Below are 18,904 nucleotides of genomic sequence, written 5' to 3'. Positions count from 1 at the left end.
GGAAATGCGCTCCAATCTATTTTCTGGAGATGCATAACTGACTTTTCTCCTTTAATACGATTTAATTAAGCTAGCTCTTACACAACTTAGAAATCTGAAAATATGGTTCAAGAACATGAATTGCCGTAAATCAAATAGCCTTTTAAGGGCCTAACCTTACACACTCTGAATTGTAAGTTTATTTTTTTATATAGATATCTTGCAAATTGGAAAAAAAAATTTTCTAATTGTAACTTTTGAACTATAAGCATGTTTTTCATAGTAGATTTTATGATAAAGATGGTGGACTAGAAGACAAAGGAAGCATTAAGGTTCAGGGCAAAAGGGGACGGAGCTCTTGGAGGGAGTCTCCATTTTTTAAACATATATTGGTACCTCCTCTACCGCGCACTAGGCTCCCTTTTTTGGAAACTGGTGATGGTCTGACCAATCCGAGCAACCATGTTAATTGCTTTCCAATGATGATGATGCTATATCAGATGGCAGACATGGAATCTCTACATCATTTTGCGACAAGCAGGAGATCAAGTAAGACTACAATTACATTCATGAGTAAATGACAAGAAAGACGAGAGTTGCTGAGGGATTTCATGATAAGATTTTACATGAAGACCTTAGAAATTGCAGGCCTAAGTGTATCAATGTTGGTGTTATTGTTGCCAGTGATGATATCTGTAATAAATAGCAATGAATTCAAAATGGCTTTGGCATTAGAAGAGCCTGAAACAATATGAGAGCTAAAGAAGCGTTCTGAACGATATATTCAACGTGAAGAAGTGGTGGGCGCCACTAGAAATCGAGGGGGAAATAGGGACAGTGAAAGAACGGATGGGTCAGGAGAAGGAGAAGGACAGAGGGTGCAACGGACGAACACTGGTGGAAGGACTGATGGCCTGTAGGTCTCACTAATAAGGTCAGAGGGCAGTCATGTGATCGAATGCCTTTGACTGTAAATCATACTATATGCGGTGTCTCAGACTCTCAGGCATGTTCTTGAGTTGATTCCAGTTCAAAAATGCCCAAGCAGTTTGGGCAGAGGCCGAGTAGAAGTTGGAGCAAACGAGCGCAAAATATATAAACAGTTAACGTTTACGCTAAATGCTAGCATTTAATACTCCGATCCCCTCCTTTAATGTTTACGCTATACTAGGAGTGCCAAGGTGCACATACCACTTTAACTACGTCTTCATTAGTCGAAGACAAAATTATCTAAATGAATTAAATTACATTGCAGAGAGTAGTTACGATACAATCCTATGTAAAAAATTTATGGGAGTTGTCTCGCTTGTTGAGAATGAAAACGAGAACAGATAAATATGGAAGGATAAACAAAGCAAAATACCAGTACGTAACTCGATCTGCAAAAATGCCAAACACATAATTGTAAAATTAAGAGACTCGAAATGTTGATCTTGCTGGCTTCGGCCATTGGTAGAATCTCCAACCTTTGCTAGTGATATTATATTGTGGATTATTTCAGACGAAAGTGATGAAGTTAAAGGTTGCGAAAGTGTTAATGAAATGAACTTACGATATGTTTATTGGATACAATTATGAATCATGTTGTGCAATGATCACTATTTTTCTATATTTAGTTTTTAAAATTATATTTTAATGAAAGAATAGAATTATGATGACTTATTACATTATAAACAATATATAAAAATAAGATTATGTTATGATCCATTACATTCTTCCATCCTCCCCTATATATATTTCTGCAAATAACAAGCAGTTCAATTGATTCCTGTTCTTCTGCTTCTATACAATCTACAGCTTTGGCATCGATTCCTGCTTGCTTGCAAAACCATGGATTTACACATGACATATGAAATGAGATTCTTTTAATTTCAATTCTAGTGATTAAATAAGCTAGTTTCTAGCCCATATAGGCCACTTAGTTTATTGGTACAACACGGAATTTAACTTAAGTTTCCGTAATAGGTAAATGCTTTGAATATAGGTCGGTTAAGTTTACTCGGTAAAAATTAAAATAATATTATTTTAAAAGTAATCTTTTTTAAAAAATTAAATTCAATCTTAATTGACTCATCAAGTTATTAGATTTGACCGGTCAACACTCCCATAATGTTTTTAAATCTAACGTAGATGTAAACTGAATTTCAATTAGATTAGACTAAATTTAATAATACTGAATTTAAGTATTGGCATCAACATCTAGTGTTTAATTTCAAAAAACCATTTAATGTCGATGTATAGAGTTAACCATCTCAAGGGGAAGAGGGAAGATGGACGACTGGCTCTAGATAGTACATTATATTACGCAACCTATTTTCATTTGTATTAATATCACCCAAATCTATAGTCTTACAGATTTAATTAAAAATATTAAATAAAAAATCGAGTTAATTAAAATTTATTTCTTAAAGTGTATATATAAAAAATTAATTAGTTCTTATAGCATGAGAAATAATTAAATAGACCTTTAACTAATTTTGACCATCCTCGATTCAATAGTTTTTATTCCAAAAATACTTTATTTCATAATAACACCTTTTCATTTTACTTATTTCTATTTTCTTTATTCTATTTCTTCCCAAAAAAAAATTAAATTTAAAACGAACATAAAATAGATAAAATCACTAAATTATCAGAAAATTTAAAAATATAAATATTAAATTTATAATTCCTAAGACTATGAGTATTAATTAATTACTTTTGTTAAACTACAGGGACTAAGTTATAGTATCTTCAGAAAAGTCACCACAATAATAGTGCTGAACTGGAGTTTAACTTCTTCTGACACGCGTAAATAACATTTGTGGCACATTCTTTTTTTTATTTTGTTTTTTAATGTGTATTTTTGGATTAGTTTGCATGTAACTTGATTAATTTAAAAAAATTTAAAATTAATAATTATATAAATTTTCAGTGGTTATATATGAGACTATTCTCTCCCTCGTTATACACTACCCAGGTGGTTTTGCAGATCTAACATTTATCCACGAGCTAAGCTTCACCTCCATTTGTTTATTAAAAATAAAAGTTTCATTATATATATATATATATATATATATATATATATATATATATATATATATATATATATATATATATATAAAAAGCTCGTTAAGATTTTGAGAAAAAGAACGTAAGTTGACCAATTTAAACTTGAGAAACACCTCATTATTTAACTCTTAAAAAATTTTCTTTGAAAAATAAGATTAAGATTGATAGCAAGATTTTCTTTGAAAAATAAATATAAGGCATCCTGCTCATCTGGTTGCATTTTCTTTGGGTAAAGTTTATACAGTACTTGCATAGTTGCATTCATACTTATACTTGATCCAAGAAATCAATCCAGCCCGATACTTAGTTCACAGGTCGGGGAGTTAAAGTGTGTTTGGTATTGCGGTAGCTGTTGTAGTTGTGGTTTGAAAAAAGTTGTTTTAAAAAAAGTATTTTTAGTTGTGGTTGGTTTGAAAAAATAGGTGTTTGGTTAAAATTGTGGTTGAAATTGAGGTTGAATAAAAAGTAGTTTAATGTGTTTGGTTAAGAATGATTTTGAAATTAAGGTTATAAAATAATTTTAAAAAATATATATTAATATTGATGGTTTTAAATTTAAATATTGTAGAATTAATTACTCCTATTACATCATGAAATAAATAATACTTTATATAAAATATTTTTTATTATTCCATTAAACTATTTATAATTCCATTACGTATAAAACTTATCCGATAAGAACTACAGTTTTCATAATATTTTGAGCGTGTAATAAAATTAGATAAAATATTACCAGGTATAAAATTGATATTATAGTGCGAGTGAATTTAATTCACTATATACTAGTTTTTCAAGAAAAAAATATTATTCATATCATAGTGCGAATGAATTTAATCTACTCTAAAACTAATTTTTTTTTTAAATGTAAAAAAAAAAAAAAAAAAAGTGTGTGAACAGTGCAAGTGAATTGCACTGTTCACGTGAACAGTGCAATTCACGCTTGAACAGTGTGTGCTACACTGTTCATGCTAATTAAATTTAGCGTGAACAGTGTCCACAAAGCAGCAAAATGCTGCTTCTTCCTTTCCTGCGTCTCGGACGCGAAAAAACGTGGGGTCCATACACAGTAAAATGTGTTTTTTTGGTTACCAAACGGGTTGCATCTGCGTTTTAAACAAAACGCAGACACAACCTCGTTAACAAACGGGTTCTTAATCTAGAAAAAAAACCTGAGTTTTCTCATTGATTTGGCCTAGACCAGGCTTTGGTTTGATAAGTCATCAGATGACTCGTTAGATCAGGTCGGGTCTTGTAATTATTCTTTCATTAATTTGATTTTCTTTTATTATAGAAAGGGTTTGAGTGGATAGTATGATATTGAAAAATAAAAACAGAACTGAAATTCGATTTGCTTAGCAAGAAAAGGAAAGCCTTTCTATCTCTTGAAATTGTTGTTTTTATTGTTTATGTCCTGTAATTTCAGAGAAGTGCAGCCTTCTTTCAGTACATTGTTTTGGTCTAAATTAGAAATTGACTCTTTCACCTTGCAATGATTTATTTGTTTGCATAATTGAATCATCATCTCAAGTTATTAACTAACCACGATGATAAATTGGAGCGTCCAAAGTATATTTACAGGCAAGTGCAGGTAGCTAGCTAGTCCTTGGTCATGGGGTCTTGTCATATTTGTCCCCTTCGCAAAGTGACAAAGTTAGAGTGTACCCACAAATCAAAAGTTGCGCGATTTCTTTTCCAGGGTAGCCTTCTTTATCTCAAAGAAATTATTTGTGAATGCCTACGAGAAAAGAAGAAATCAACAGCGAAATGAATAGTGCAGGTGTGTAAATCTGAGTTGTTATTGTCTCATGGTGCGTGTCTATTGTGTTTCTTTTTCATCTTTTTGCAGGTGGAGCGGGAGGTTATCCGACTGGGAAGCAATGGTGGCGGTGCAAGCAGCAGCAGCAGCAGCAGAGGAGGAGTGGGGAGACATTATGGTGATGCTGGTGGTGGGGCATGGAAACCAGCCTTGCAGAGTTTTTCAGAAATTGGAACTTGAAAAGCACCCCCACCCCCACTATCTCTCTCACAAAACCCTCTTCGGCGCTGCCTTCCATTCCCTTCTCTTCCACGAACAACAATAAAACAACAGGAACATCAACAGCACATTGAATCAGTTTCCACTACAGCTGTACTGGTGCAGGTTTTAAAATTACGAGATTAGAAGGCACCAGTCCGATAGCGCAAACCTACAGCTCAGTACTTCAGATCAGACCAATGATTAATGCAAACCTACAGCTCAGTACTTCAGGTCACACCAATGATTAATGCAAACCTACAGCTCAGTACTTCAGGTCACACCAATGGTTAAAAAAAAACTAAAACAAAAGGAAGATTAATGTATACCTAGACATATTTTACTATTAACTATAATAGTGCTGTTACTATTTTACCTTATGTTATAATTCAATTTTTATCCCTTTTATTTTAATTGTTATTATTATTATTATTTTATTTGCCAAAAAATATAATAAAAAAATAAAAAATAATAATGAAAAACAAATAAAAAATAAAATAAATAAAGAATGAATTAAAATTTAGGTTAAGTGCAACATGTTTGGAAGTTTAGAGATTAATTAAACTCTTGACTATTTTAATTAATCAAATCAAAAACTTAATTAGAGAATTCATAAGTTTTGAGACTTAATTGAATTTGGAATTAATTTAATTAATCAAATCAAGGGTTTAATTAGAGAATTGATAAGTTTTGAGACTTAATTGAGCTTGGAATTAATTTAATGAAATCAGGGACTTAATTGAAGAAATATCAAAGTTTGGGGTTTAATTGGGTCCAAATTGCAAAAATTAAAATCCAAGGACTAGCTTAAAAATGGCGCAGAAATGCAAGGATCCAATCACATTTTATCCAGGGGCTTGATTGCACAATTACAAGAATTCCAAGGACCAAATTGAAAGCAGCCTTTGGAATTGGAAAACGAAGTCGTTTTGGCAGGCTACTGTTTGCTCGTTTTCTTCCTCTGCAACGGCTCTGCCATTAAAGGTAAAGACGTTTCTCCATTGAATGGAGCACCCCACAGCATTACCGCCGGCCGTTATAGCGCCGATCGATCTCTAGCCCTATAAAAATCCGGGTAAAGGCAACCTCGCGGGGGAGAACAAAAGGGAGGAGGAACAAAAACAGAGAGGAACGAAGCAGAGAGCATGAACCAAACAAAAAAAAAACACAGAAAAGAGAAGGAAAAGTAAAGGAGCAACACAACGAGGAGTATTGGCTTTGCTATTGCTTTCGTCCCTGCAGACAGAGAAAGACCCAGAATCAAAACAAATTCACAGCAGGCTGACCTCTTCATCATCTTCTCGACTTCAAAAGTTGCTGAGAAAACAAAAAGAAAACGCAGACAAGTGAGCATAGAAGGAAGATAAAGGGAAGCAGTAGGTAAGAATCCATCAGCGTTGCAAGCATCTTCGGTCTCCAAAAGCAGGTATGCCCGTTTCTTCATTTTGCATTCTTTAAGGCCGTTTGTTTTGCTACAAAGTAGTTTTTTTAAAAAAATAAATTTCGGAAAAATAATTTATTTTTTTTATGTTTGGTAGTATAATAAAAAATAAGTTGGAAAATACTTTTTAATATTTGATTATGTTATGGAAAATGAGCTGAAAAATAACTTATTAATATTTTATTTTTTCAAGTTTATTAAAATAATGAGAAACAAATCTTACAAATTAAAAGGTTGAATGAGAATGAAATTGAAAAAAAAAATATAATTTCATAAATTATCTCAAATAAAATAAATAATAATCAAAATAATAGAGATCAAATCTAAAAAATAAAAAAAATGAAAGATGAAATTAAAATAATAATAATTAACATTTCATAAATTATTTCAAATAAAATAAGTAACAATCAAAATAATAAGGACTAAATTTGATAAATAAAAATTTTCAATTAAAAAATAATAAGGGAAAAGCAAATAACAATTATAAAAATGAGGACCAAAGTTAATATAAAAATTAAATTCTAAGAGATGAAATTGAAAAACAAATATTTAAAACAAAATATATATAACAATCAAAAGTTTGAGGACCAAATTTGATATAATCAGCAAATAACATAACATTTCTAAATTTTTCACAACTTTCGGAAAGTGTTTTCCGCCCAAAATAAAAGGAAAACACTTTTCTGAAAACCAAGCAAAATTTTTCATTTGACTGAAAAATATTTTCTGTTGATCAACTTTTCTAATGGTAAACAAACACAAGAAAGTTTGGAAAGTGGTTTTCCGGAAACCACTTTCCGGGAAACAAACGCATTGCGCGGAGGTAATTTTAATTACCTTTGCACAGTGCCATGCACGCGTAAACAAGTTCACGTGTACTTTTCCCAGCCCGGGCCACTGGCTTGGGTTGGTGGCCGGACCGGGCTGGCTAGGTCCAATCCAACCCAAAAAAATAAAAAATAAAATAAAAATAACAAAATAAAAAGTGTAGAAATAGAAATGTTGCATGTCTTAAAAATATATATTTTATCAATTTATTAACTGATATCAAGATCATGAATAAAAATAACAAGTTCACATGGATTGTATTTTTTTTTATTTTATCATTTGATATATATATATATATATATATATATATATATATATATATATATATAATTTACTTTATAGGTTTTTCTAAATTTTTTTTATAAAATTATCTTTACGTGATTAACTTGAATTCATGAGTTTGCTTAGTATATATTCCACATCTATGAAATATCACAAAATCCCTGATATATCAAAAATGTTTTTATTATTTTTGAAATTGTACTTCCTTAATTCCATGGTTTTGAACTCGGCCTGGCATGGTGGGTCGACTTGGGACCTGATCGATCCGTGGCTGGAATCGGGTTGGATTAAAGAAAAAATAGAAGAAGAAAAAACCTGGCGGGTTGACCCTGCGACCTGGTTGATTTGACAAGACGCGATCAAAAATTCAGTTGCGACCTGTTGACTTTTATTTTTTTTATTAAAATAATATTGTTTTGATTTTTTTTAAAAAAATTAACTCGAATAACCTAATAATCCAATCAAAACTTAAAAACTGAGTCTTAGACCGAACCGGTCAAGGTATGCCTAATCCCACCCCATAATTTGCAAGGACAGATAATCATCTTCCACTTAGGAAAAAACAAAGAAAAGAAAAAGGCTTGAACTTGAACTTGACTCACTGAAATAGCGAAAATACCCTCCTCCTCATTGCTTTCCCCAAACCCAGAACTCAGAAGCCAATGGATACTGTAAAACCCTATGGGACCTCCTTTTCTATCTTCTCCGTTCTCCTTTTTTTCTATATTTAGTTATTTGCCCCACCTTCCCTTCCCCTTCAACTCTCTTTAGGTACCCTAGTCTCTCTTTGCTTAATTTTTTCCCTTAAAGTCTAAGAAATTTGATATTTAAATACAGTAATTATCAGAATTATTAATATATATTTTTAAAAGATTTGTACTTTTAGTTTCTCGGGGTCTTGTAGTTGTTGGTGAGAGTAGTAAAGTGCCAATATCACCTAGCTTGAGAGTTATGAACTCAAAGCTAGGGACTTTGGTGCTTTGCGAAAGAATTTATATCAATGGGTTGCCAAGGCTTAAACACCTGAACAAGTTTTCCCATTCTTTGAAGCTCAAACTCTCACCTTCTAACTCCAGTTTTCGCAGACCCCATGTTCAGGTATGTTTTCACAGGTGAGTTTATCTTTTACGAAATGGCAATGCTTTTGACTGCCTTTTCTTACCTAGGCATTGGGCACTAGCTTTTGAACTGGAAATTTAAGAGCCATTGATGTATTTTCTTTGCCGGAACGCGTCTCGTGCGATAGGGATGTGTCCGCAGGAAATGTGGGAGAAGATTGATAAGGGTGGTTCGTGGGTTCGATCCATGTAACCTTTTGACCGCAAGTTGTTAGATATAAGAATGGCTGGTGTATCCTCAGAAACCATCGAGCTGTTGATTGAAGAGGGTTGGTTTTACCATTTCTGTTCTACCTGTTGTTTTCAGGAGTAACATGTCAGGTTTATGGTACTACTTCATTTTTATGTTAGCAATTTGTTTTGCTATTGTTCTGCAATTTTCTTGTATCGTCTGATATTCTTAATCTTGGGTGTCATTATGCCTAGCGTTCAAGCCTACGGAAGCGGCTTTTAGGGTTAAAATTTGAAAGAGCATTACCATTCAATATTTCATCTTCAAATGGCTACTCTTTACTTGACAGCCACTTTAATCTCATTAAACTTATCAGGAAGGCAACAAATTGCACTTCCAGGGTTGTAGATGGGCATGATAGTCACACAGGTGCCAGAGGCTGAAGCCTTTGTAAATGACAATGAGAATATTACTTGTAATCTTGAAGTGTGATCTATTTATTATCTAATACTTTTCCTCGTTTGTGCATTTCTCTGTGTTCTTATATTTGAAATTTGACCATGGTTTTCAAAGATAATTTTCTTTGCTGCTGACGACAATTTGCAGGAAAAGAGTCAAGGCATGTTTTTGGTTGTTTTCTTTCTTGTTTTACGAGGGCCATAATTGGCATTTATGTTCTCTCATCAAGTGTAGAGGACACCGCAGGCAGAAATATTTGTAAATATTATTATAATTGCCTAAAATATATGAAGCAATTAGTTTGTGCAAATGCATCAAGTGTGGAGTGTGTACTATCTAAATACAGGTACACAGACCTGGTCATGAACTACTGGTTTGAAGGCAGATGGAAGAGGAAAATGGTTTAGAAAGAAGTCGTTTTGAACATTTTTGGTGATGTTCATGACAGTTTCGACCCATCTTTCTGAGCATTAGGTGGAATATTGAATTTCACCTCAATTGTCAATATACATAGCTTAATGAAAATTGAATTCCTAAATGTTGAGGAAGAAGTCTAAAATGAAATGATAGAAGTAACATCGCATACAAGCAATAATTCACATCCATCCCTAAATTAAGGTATTACTATTTTGGTGATAAGCCGCCAGCTTCATCCATTTTGGATCTAGTTGTCCCCTTACTTCTTTCCAAGCCTTTCATTTGTTTATGTATTGCCTTTGCATCTTTTTCTTATCTTTCTCTGCCTTTCCCCTGTTTCTGTAGTTTAGAGTGGTGGGTTCTTGGTTGCTTCTCTTGGAGCTTTTCATTCGAATGGCTTCATCTGTGGTTTTCGTGAGCTTGTGTTGATCCAGTTTCAAATTTGGTTGCTATTCTTTTTTTTTTATCTGCGCTTTTTGGATCATCTTTAAACTTTAATTTCTACATTGGTGTTGTTTTTCAATGGATTTTCTCGCCCTTAGGGGTGCTAATACCTTCCCTAACCACAACTAGTCCCTTACCCGTGAATCTCTGACAAGACCAGTACTTCCGGTTTCCTAGTAGCCTTCAATAAAATACTAGGTGGCGACTCCAACGAACCAACGAACAACCTAAAGCAAACGCATTAATGAAAGCTCGCCAGCCGATGCCGCGCGGGTGACGTGCGACGGAATGGCGACTCCACTGGGGAAGGTACTGTTTCTGACAATATTGGACTAAGCTTTGTGTATTTGATGTGTTTTAGTTTTTGCAATTTTGTCTTGTTTTATGTTTGTTTTATTCATGCATCACCTTTATTTATTTTTGAAAGCACACACAAGTTTCTAAGTTATGTGGTGAATTAGCGATCTGCCCTATGACTATTGGTCAGGGTTCAAATGCGTGAAAAACCCAACTCATATCTGAGTGCCTGCTTGGTAATGGTGGGTATACATATCTTAACCATTTCTTGCAACGCCCCTTGATTTGTACTTAAAAGTGCATTTTTATCAAGGTTTTATATCATCATTTTGCACTTGAAGTATCAATAACTCCTTAACGAAAGCATGTTTTATAATAACATATCTAATAATATAAGATACCTTTAATTTATGGTAAATGTTCATCTTAAATGCAGGCCTATCACATAAATGAAAGAATTGATTGATGAGTTGAAGTACTGAAATTGAAAGGACAAAGAGATGGCCAAACTTAGAAAAGAGATGTTGGTGCAGTCCAAACTGGAACATTGTTCGGTAATCGGGTCATATCTGGAGCTGTAGATCTCGGATTTAGGTCCACTTTATATGGATGGAAAGGTAAGACATAGACCTACAACTTTCATGAGGAGCCCAAGATTTAACAAGGCTGTTTTCAAGTCCAAATTGTAGCAACAACGAAGAAGTCTGAATCTGTCCTGCAGCCCATACACTATTCAGTGTTCAGCCCATATCTCAAGTTCTAGAAGTCCAAATGATCTCAAATTTTTACCCTTGAAATATGAGACAATTTCCTAGAACTTTCATGATTGAAGTCTGTTCAAATTATGACGTTATCAATGACCTTTTTGGCAGACAAGAAGATAAGAATTGTCACCAAGTCAAGATGTGGCCACCCATTCATCAATTAGTCAACAAATCAATAGTTCCGAATTTTGGCCTATAAAAGGAGGCATTTGCCATGTATTTAGGCATCTTGGTGTTCAGATCGAGATCATGCTCTTACTCTCTCTTTATGTTTTGTAATGCTTAAGTTTTGCTTATATTAATTTCTTGCTTATGCTTTTCATTTCATTTCCTTGTTTATTTATGTTTCTTTCTTTCATTATGTGTTGCTAAGTTAATTATGTCAAGGTGAAAAGGGTACACTAATGGTGTAATAATAAGTATAATATAAACTTAACATGGACCTTAATGTTGGATACTAACATGCTTTATATTTGTTATCTTGTTTACTTTTAATACTTTGCTTGTTAAATGGTTAATCTAGATTTATGTTGTATAACACTTGATACAACAAATACTTGACACTTTCATAGCCCATACTGTATGGTATAACTGACACCTGAGCTATGAAAGGAACTTGATTTGTTGTTAACATAAGTTATAATCATGAATGCCTGACAACATTTACAAGTATTAGCTTTATTCGAATAAGATAACTAATGTAATCATGTTAACAATTTGTAATCCGATTGGAACCTCCTTTGTGTGTGGTTTCCAGTTGAGTAATAAAAAGAGTTTATACTATACTTGTTTGAAATACCATTAGTGGATCCTCTAACCTTGACAATTGTTTTATCCTTGTTTAATCCTTACATCAATATCACATCTCAAAGCTCTATTTAACTTATTATTATTGTTGTTATTGTTGTTGTTATTGTTGTTGTTATCTATAATTTATACAATTAACCTCCTTGTGGTTCGACCCTGGTCTTGCCGGGTTATTTATTACTTCGACACTCCTGCACTTGGGAGAAGACATCAATCTTTTGGTCGTGTCACCCCTATACTGTCTTTACGAAGATCGTCACTGGGCAGATATGAGACCCTTCTGAGACCAGGAAAACCTACCCATATTCACATAATGAATAGAACCTATCCTTAGGTTATATGTGCTATTGTTGTTTGCATCAGGGCAAACCCTTCTTGAAGCATCTTGAACTCAAGACTTGTGGGTGACATAATGACCGTCACTCAGAAAATTTTCATTGTAGAGTTTGGGCAAGAATCACGATTCATGTTTCATCATACAAGAGTTACGACCATATGTCACCCCTCGAAGGGCGAGTTCATCATATAGATTACATGCTCATACATTTGTCATACATGCACCGGGATGAAAAGTTGGTTCCCTCACCCGAGGTCTTCTTTACTGGATTGTGAAAAGTTGGGAAACAAAGAATGGGGTCCGATAAGAGGGTTATTGTCTAAAGGGAATTGAGGCATCAAACTTCAATGTAGTAGAGCTCTCTTTGCAGAGATCTGTTTGTGGATCTGCTAGTGGGGAATCCAAGAAGGAATACAGTAGTTTCAGATCATCTTTGATTTTTCTCCTACCAGTGTCAGAATTAAAACGCCAAAGTAGAGAGAAAAGACATGCCTAAACTGAAAACCTTGAAGAAGACTGAAACTTCAACAGAGCAGAACTCCCTCTATTGGTGTTTGTTTGTTACACCACCAGTGAGGAATCAAAGAGGAGACTTAAGAGTTTCAGATTCATCAGTTTCTCTTCTAGTAGAGACAATGCATGATTCCACGTGTCGGCAATGGTAGTGTTGTGCGCTACCAAGATTACCTAGCTGTTAGGAGGTTCTAACAATCCTCAAACAACCATAACAACATTGGAGGATTGACATCATGCTGCTGTAAGGATTGCCGAAGGAATTGAACAAGCTATGAAGAGAGGAAAGATTGAAGGATCTACCATGGATTCCAGAACAGTTATGAGAGTTGAATCAGAAGATGACTCTCAATTGAGAAACCTCAGTTATTTTGCCTAGTCAGGTCTTGTCATAACATCAACTGCTCAAATGTCTTTGCCAAGATTGACATCCCTCTGCCACTCAAGTTTGTCTACCAGCATCTGCCCAGATTCTAGACTTGTTGCCTTGACTCCGTTAAATCACATGCAACCACTGTTTTCTAGATGGTATAATCCAGACGAGATGTTCATATCGTTGTACGTACCTCGGCCATTTCAATTGAACAGTTGCAAGAATTTCAAGAATCAAGACCGGATGATGGTGAGCAAGAAGCGAGTTGAGTTTGTGAAAGATGATGTCATCGACCATATTGTCATCAGAACATCCTTAGATTGACAAAAGATCGAAAATGCTTGGCAAAGCACAAATATTGCTAGAAAAGCTGATCCAAGAATGGTGCTGAATTGTCAATCATTTCGTTGTGGATTGTTGCCATTGTGCATTTTGTTTTGGGGTCACATCTCATCCTTGAACGAAACATGTCTTTCCTTTGGCTTCCTGTTGTTTTGAAATCAAGAGATGCTTCTTTCAAAGGGTATTTTGACAAAATATTTTGATCAAACTCCAACATGCAAAATTAAGGCTAGTCAATCCTAAAAGATTAAAAGTATTTTGATTGCAGAAATGACTCGATACTTGTTAAAATGGCAAGATAAAAAATATGAGGTGACCAAACAAATTTTGAGCTCACATATGAAATTGAACTACCCACAATATAGCTAAATTTTAGCAGTATGTATAATGACATGTAGTAGATTCGGTAGTTGTGGACTCGCGAATCATGATTCTTACAAGTCCAAATCATTACACTGGATGAGGTCAAAATTTATCGGTTCTAACTGACCTTGCTTGAAATGAGAAAAGGTCATCTTTGTTCATCCTTTTGCTTTCTAAAGATATATATCCCTTGCAATCCTCATTTGAGCCTGATAGAATATTTCTTTTCAAAAGAAACCCTGACTAGGATCACACCCCACACTGGGGGCAAATAAGAGATTTTTGTTAGTAAAGATGAAGACAATGTTAGAATCAATAAATAAGGGGAAGGCTAAGAACAAAAGTCCAACGGTTGGGAAGAGTCTAAAAGAAAAAGATATAGACTGGGGGCATGTAAGAAAACTTTGAGGAAGGCTATATAAAAAAAAAAGGAGAGAGTGGAAATTGCCAACACTTAAAGGCAAGTCAAAGATTAAGGAAAGAGAACGCCTATCAAGTCATCAAGTCTAGAAAGAGCAAAAGAGGTTTCAAATAAGAAAAGACACAACATACGCCAAAAGTCAATACCAGAAAAAATACTGAGTTACAAACATTGTCTTTTGGTATCAATGATAAAGCCTCTAATGATTAGATTGATTATTCATCAAGGAAGAAGTTGGATTTGCTTTATGACCTAGGTTAAGAAAATTCTGATATTTAAGGTTAACAAGGTTATATGTCACTTTCCATAGAAAGACAACAAGAGAAAGAGAATTGATGAATAGTTGATGTTGATCCTAAGTCTTTGAAACCCTCAAACACCTTTTTGAGCTTGTGAATTTCCTTTCTTTCATAGCCATGGACCATAGCCTGCACTACGTGCTTTTAAAAGCCCTTTTCGATCAAGTAAGCAATCTGAAATGATAAATGGCGCTCTCAAAACTGGAAGAGCTTTTCTATAAGGGTTGTGACTTCATGAATTAAGCTACTGGTTATTATGCATGTTGATAAAATAAATGCTAAGAAAAGAAACAACCTTTCTTGATAAAGCCTGAGCATCTTGTTTTTGAAATTCACAAAAATGTCACCTCATCACAGACCAGCAAAAGATATACCCAAAATCAGAGTTTAAAGTGGATACAAAGAACCATGAAAAAAAAAAGCCATTTTAATCTTGCAACGGGTCAATTTCTGTTTTCAAAATACAAGACAACGAAAGGATTACTACATTGAATGACATGTGTTGGGTCTTTGACCAAAAAGCTTGATTTTTAAAAGATTTTTTTCCAAAACTAATATCTCTCTGATTTCATTTCAACAATTAGACTTGAATAGACATGATCTTTGAAGTATAAGATTTGATTCCAGAATAAGAAAGATTGTCGAACAAAGAAGAACATTGATTGAGTCTGCGGAATCCTTGACATGAAATGACATCAACTCTTCTCAACACTCCTTGAAAAGTTGAGACACCTTGGGGCAATACAGTGGACCCTGAGAAGAAAACAAACAGTATTCAGCTCAGCTGGGGGGGCAAAGAAAGATGATTAAATGAAGAATCGGTGAACGAGAGACAATATGTTTTAAAGAAAGATAATCAATGAACGAGCACATTTAGATCACACCGGGGGCAATATTGTTCAAAGATAGTCAAGATCTAGTGAATTCTAGCAGCAAATGAGAGTGGTGCTGCACTTGAAGGACATCTTTATCTGGGTTTAACTTCTTAAACATGGTTATCGACCGATGTGGACACACGATTGAATGTAAATGAATGTTGAAAAGATGTACACCACCAAGACTGATTGTGGAACAATGTTGCACTTAAAGGACATCTTCATATCTTCATTTGGGGTTATCCTTTGAAACATGGCTATAACAGATGTTATCGCATAGTTGCATTTGAATGAATGTCAGAAAGATGCACACCACCAAGACTGACTGTGGGACCATATGTTTTGAAGCTCAAAGGCGCACTTCACGGCATGAATATGGGTGATAAATTGGACATCATTGATGAGGCCAAACATTTCTTTTCGCAATCTGATTCAACAAGATAAGAGGAATCCATTGAGAAGAACACTGAGCATACAACAAAGAGCTTTTTACTACAAGCTATAAGATGCATGTCTGGATGACTTGGCAGTTCCAAGAAGGCTGGTGATAACATATACTTGAAGAGTATTGTTTCAACTTGAGGCAAGTTCATGACTGATTGACAATCTTGATGGGTGTCGGCACGATGCGCACAATCAATGAGAGAACAATTCTCAGGATAATCCAAAAGATGAATGATCGGTTAAGCTCATTCGTGATGAATCAAGCAACACCACACTTGGGGGCACACTCATGCTTAATAAACAACGAGAGCAGTAATCATCGAAGACTGCCCGGATAGGCACGACTCTTACAACTGAGTGGATGACTAGCATATGAACGAGCCAGTACATGGAAAGAGCAAATAAGGCTTTTGGATAGCAAACAAAGGCACCCTATGACGATGGAACATCAAAGAGGGGGGACCTATATTTCAAATCAGGTAAGGATGCATGCATGTCATCTAACCTCAAAGCATTGCACACATATTTTTATTCGTTACAGGAAAATTCTCAAAGAAGTCCAACAAGATTTAAAAAGAAAAAAAGAAGAAGAAAAATCATTGAGCTGATAATAACAGAGAATCATGGTTGTGACCTTGGAACAGGAAGAAGATGAGATAAACCTTGCTGTTAGGAAAATCTCAAAGAAATGAGAAGATCAACCTTGTCATCATGAGGAGTCTTCAGGTCAACCCTGCAATCAGGAAGCACCAAGTTTTCCAACCTTGTCATCAAGAAAAATCCAGTTAATTTCAGTCATCAGGAAGGACATATGTCAACCTTGCAATTAGGAAGGACAGATGTCAGTCCTGCAAAAACATAAAAAGAAAAAAAGCATCAAGTGAAAAGTTTAATCAAACCTTATCATCAAGAAGAAAAATGAGAAGAACCTTACCATTAGGAAATTCTCAAAACAAGAGAAGAAAGTTCAAACCCTGCCATCAGGAAGAACACACAGGATATTGGTTCTAGTTAAAGGGGATCGCCGGACGGGATCTCAGGTTAGCCTAACCACGCAGATTTTGGTTCTGGTTAAAGGGGATCGCCGGACGGGATCTCAGGTTAGCCCAACCACACACAGGATATTGGTTCTGGTTAAAGGGGATCGCCGGACGGGATCTCAGGTTAGCCCAACCACGCAGATTTTGGTTCTGGTTAAAGGGGATCGCCGGACGGGATCTCAGGTTAGCCCAACCACACACAAGATATTGGTTCTGGTTAAAGGGGATCGCCGGACGGGATCTCAGGTTAGCCCAACCACACAGGTTTTGGTTCTGGTTAAAGGGGATCGCCGGACGGGATCTCAGGTTAGCCCAACCACGCAGGATATTGGTTCTGGTTAAAGAGGATCGCCGGACGGGATCTCAGGTTAGCCCAACCACGCAGATTTTGGTTCTGGTTAAAAGGGATCGTCGGACGGGATCTCAGGTTAGCCCAACCACACAGATTTTGGTTTTGGTTCAAGGGGATCGACGGACGGGATCTCAGGTTAGCCCAACCACGCAGGATATTGGTTCTGGTTAAAGGGGATCGCCGGATGGGATCTGAGGTTAACAAAAAAAAAAGAGAGAGAAGGAAAGAAAGAAGGAAAAGAAAGGAGAAGGAAAAGAGAAAGAAAAAAAAAGAAAAAAAAAGAGGGGGGGTCTTTAGATGAGTGGATATTGAGCAAGTTAGGAAGACAAAAAGACAGGTTTTCTTTACAAAGCTTACTACGCAAAACATTGAGGAGTTTTGCTTCGTAAGCATTGTAAAGAGGGGGCATCTGTTGCTACCCAATTTTTGACTCATGTTTTGATAAATTTTCAGAAAAAATCCAAAAATAGCTAAAAACAACGAAAATCCAAAAAATACTTTTTTATATATATTTGTATCGTTATTAGCATTTTTAGCATCGTCTCAAAAGAATTTAAATTTTCAAAGTTTTTTTTGAACGCGTTATTTTTAAAATCACCGATTTTCCTCATTCAAGTCGATGTTGATAAGAAAAATCCAAAAAAATAAGAAAAATCAGATTTACAAAAAAGAAAGAAGTTGAGGGAACAAGTTTGAAAACCTAGCAATATTTTTACCTATAAATACTAGTCTCTACAACACACAAAAAGGGGGAGGGGGGGCAATTTTACATATAGAGGGAAAACACAAAAAAAACCAAACCCTAAAGCTAAACCTAAAACCTATCTCTACCAAACAGCAACCAGCCGCCCCTTGACGAAGCCTACTGCCCCCCTTTCCCCTGGTTTTGATTTTTTTCTTCCAAGCCGCCGCTCACAGCCTCACATCACACAAAACACAGCAGCCACAGCCACAGCGCATCCCATCTTCTTCTCCCTAACACCCATCGCCCCATCTCCTTCTTCACCCGAGAGCCCCGCTCTCTCAAGCTCTCCGATTTCCCTCCATCAAGCCACACAGCAGTAGCAGGAGTCCCGTTCACAGCCTCCTCCCACCGAAGAACCCAGCGGCAGACAACAGCAGCACCCACAGACACCGTCCCCTTCCTCATCCACCAGCTCTCCTTTGCACCGACCGGACTCCGGCGCTCCTTCCACGGCCACCGCCAGATCTACCAAGAGGAGCGAAAATCATCAACGCCTGGACCACAGCGGCGACACCCACAACTCCGCCACCACCTGAATGTAGAGGAGAAGAAGAAGAAACACATAACAGACCGATCTGTAGAAAGAAGCGGATCCGAAACCGAGAAGAAGAGAAGTAGAAGCCAGATCTGACAAAAAGAAGAAAAAACCGAAGCAGAACAAAAACAAAGGAAATAAAAACTAAAATCAACTGGTTGTTGCGTTTTTGTTGTTGCTGCAGGTCACTGC

The 18,904-nt window shown here is 35.6% G+C and overlaps 2 protein-coding genes across 11 annotated transcripts in view; one reads left to right on the top strand and one right to left on the bottom strand.

Moving 5' to 3' along the window:
• LOC112324101 (protein CYSTEINE-RICH TRANSMEMBRANE MODULE 13) overlaps positions 1-18,904 on the top strand; it is a 70,827-nt gene that overhangs the window by 9,927 nt on the left and 41,996 nt on the right. The window lies entirely within an intron of this gene.
• LOC7464768 (putative disease resistance protein RGA1) overlaps positions 1-18,904 on the bottom strand; it is an 86,751-nt gene that overhangs the window by 30,792 nt on the left and 37,055 nt on the right. The window lies entirely within an intron of this gene.

Source organism: Populus trichocarpa, chromosome 14 (assembly GCF_000002775.5).
Source record: "Populus trichocarpa isolate Nisqually-1 chromosome 14, P.trichocarpa_v4.1, whole genome shotgun sequence".
In the NCBI taxonomy this organism is placed as follows: Eukaryota; Viridiplantae; Streptophyta; class Magnoliopsida; order Malpighiales; family Salicaceae; genus Populus; species Populus trichocarpa.
This window is presented reverse-complemented; position numbering and strand designations above follow the sequence as displayed.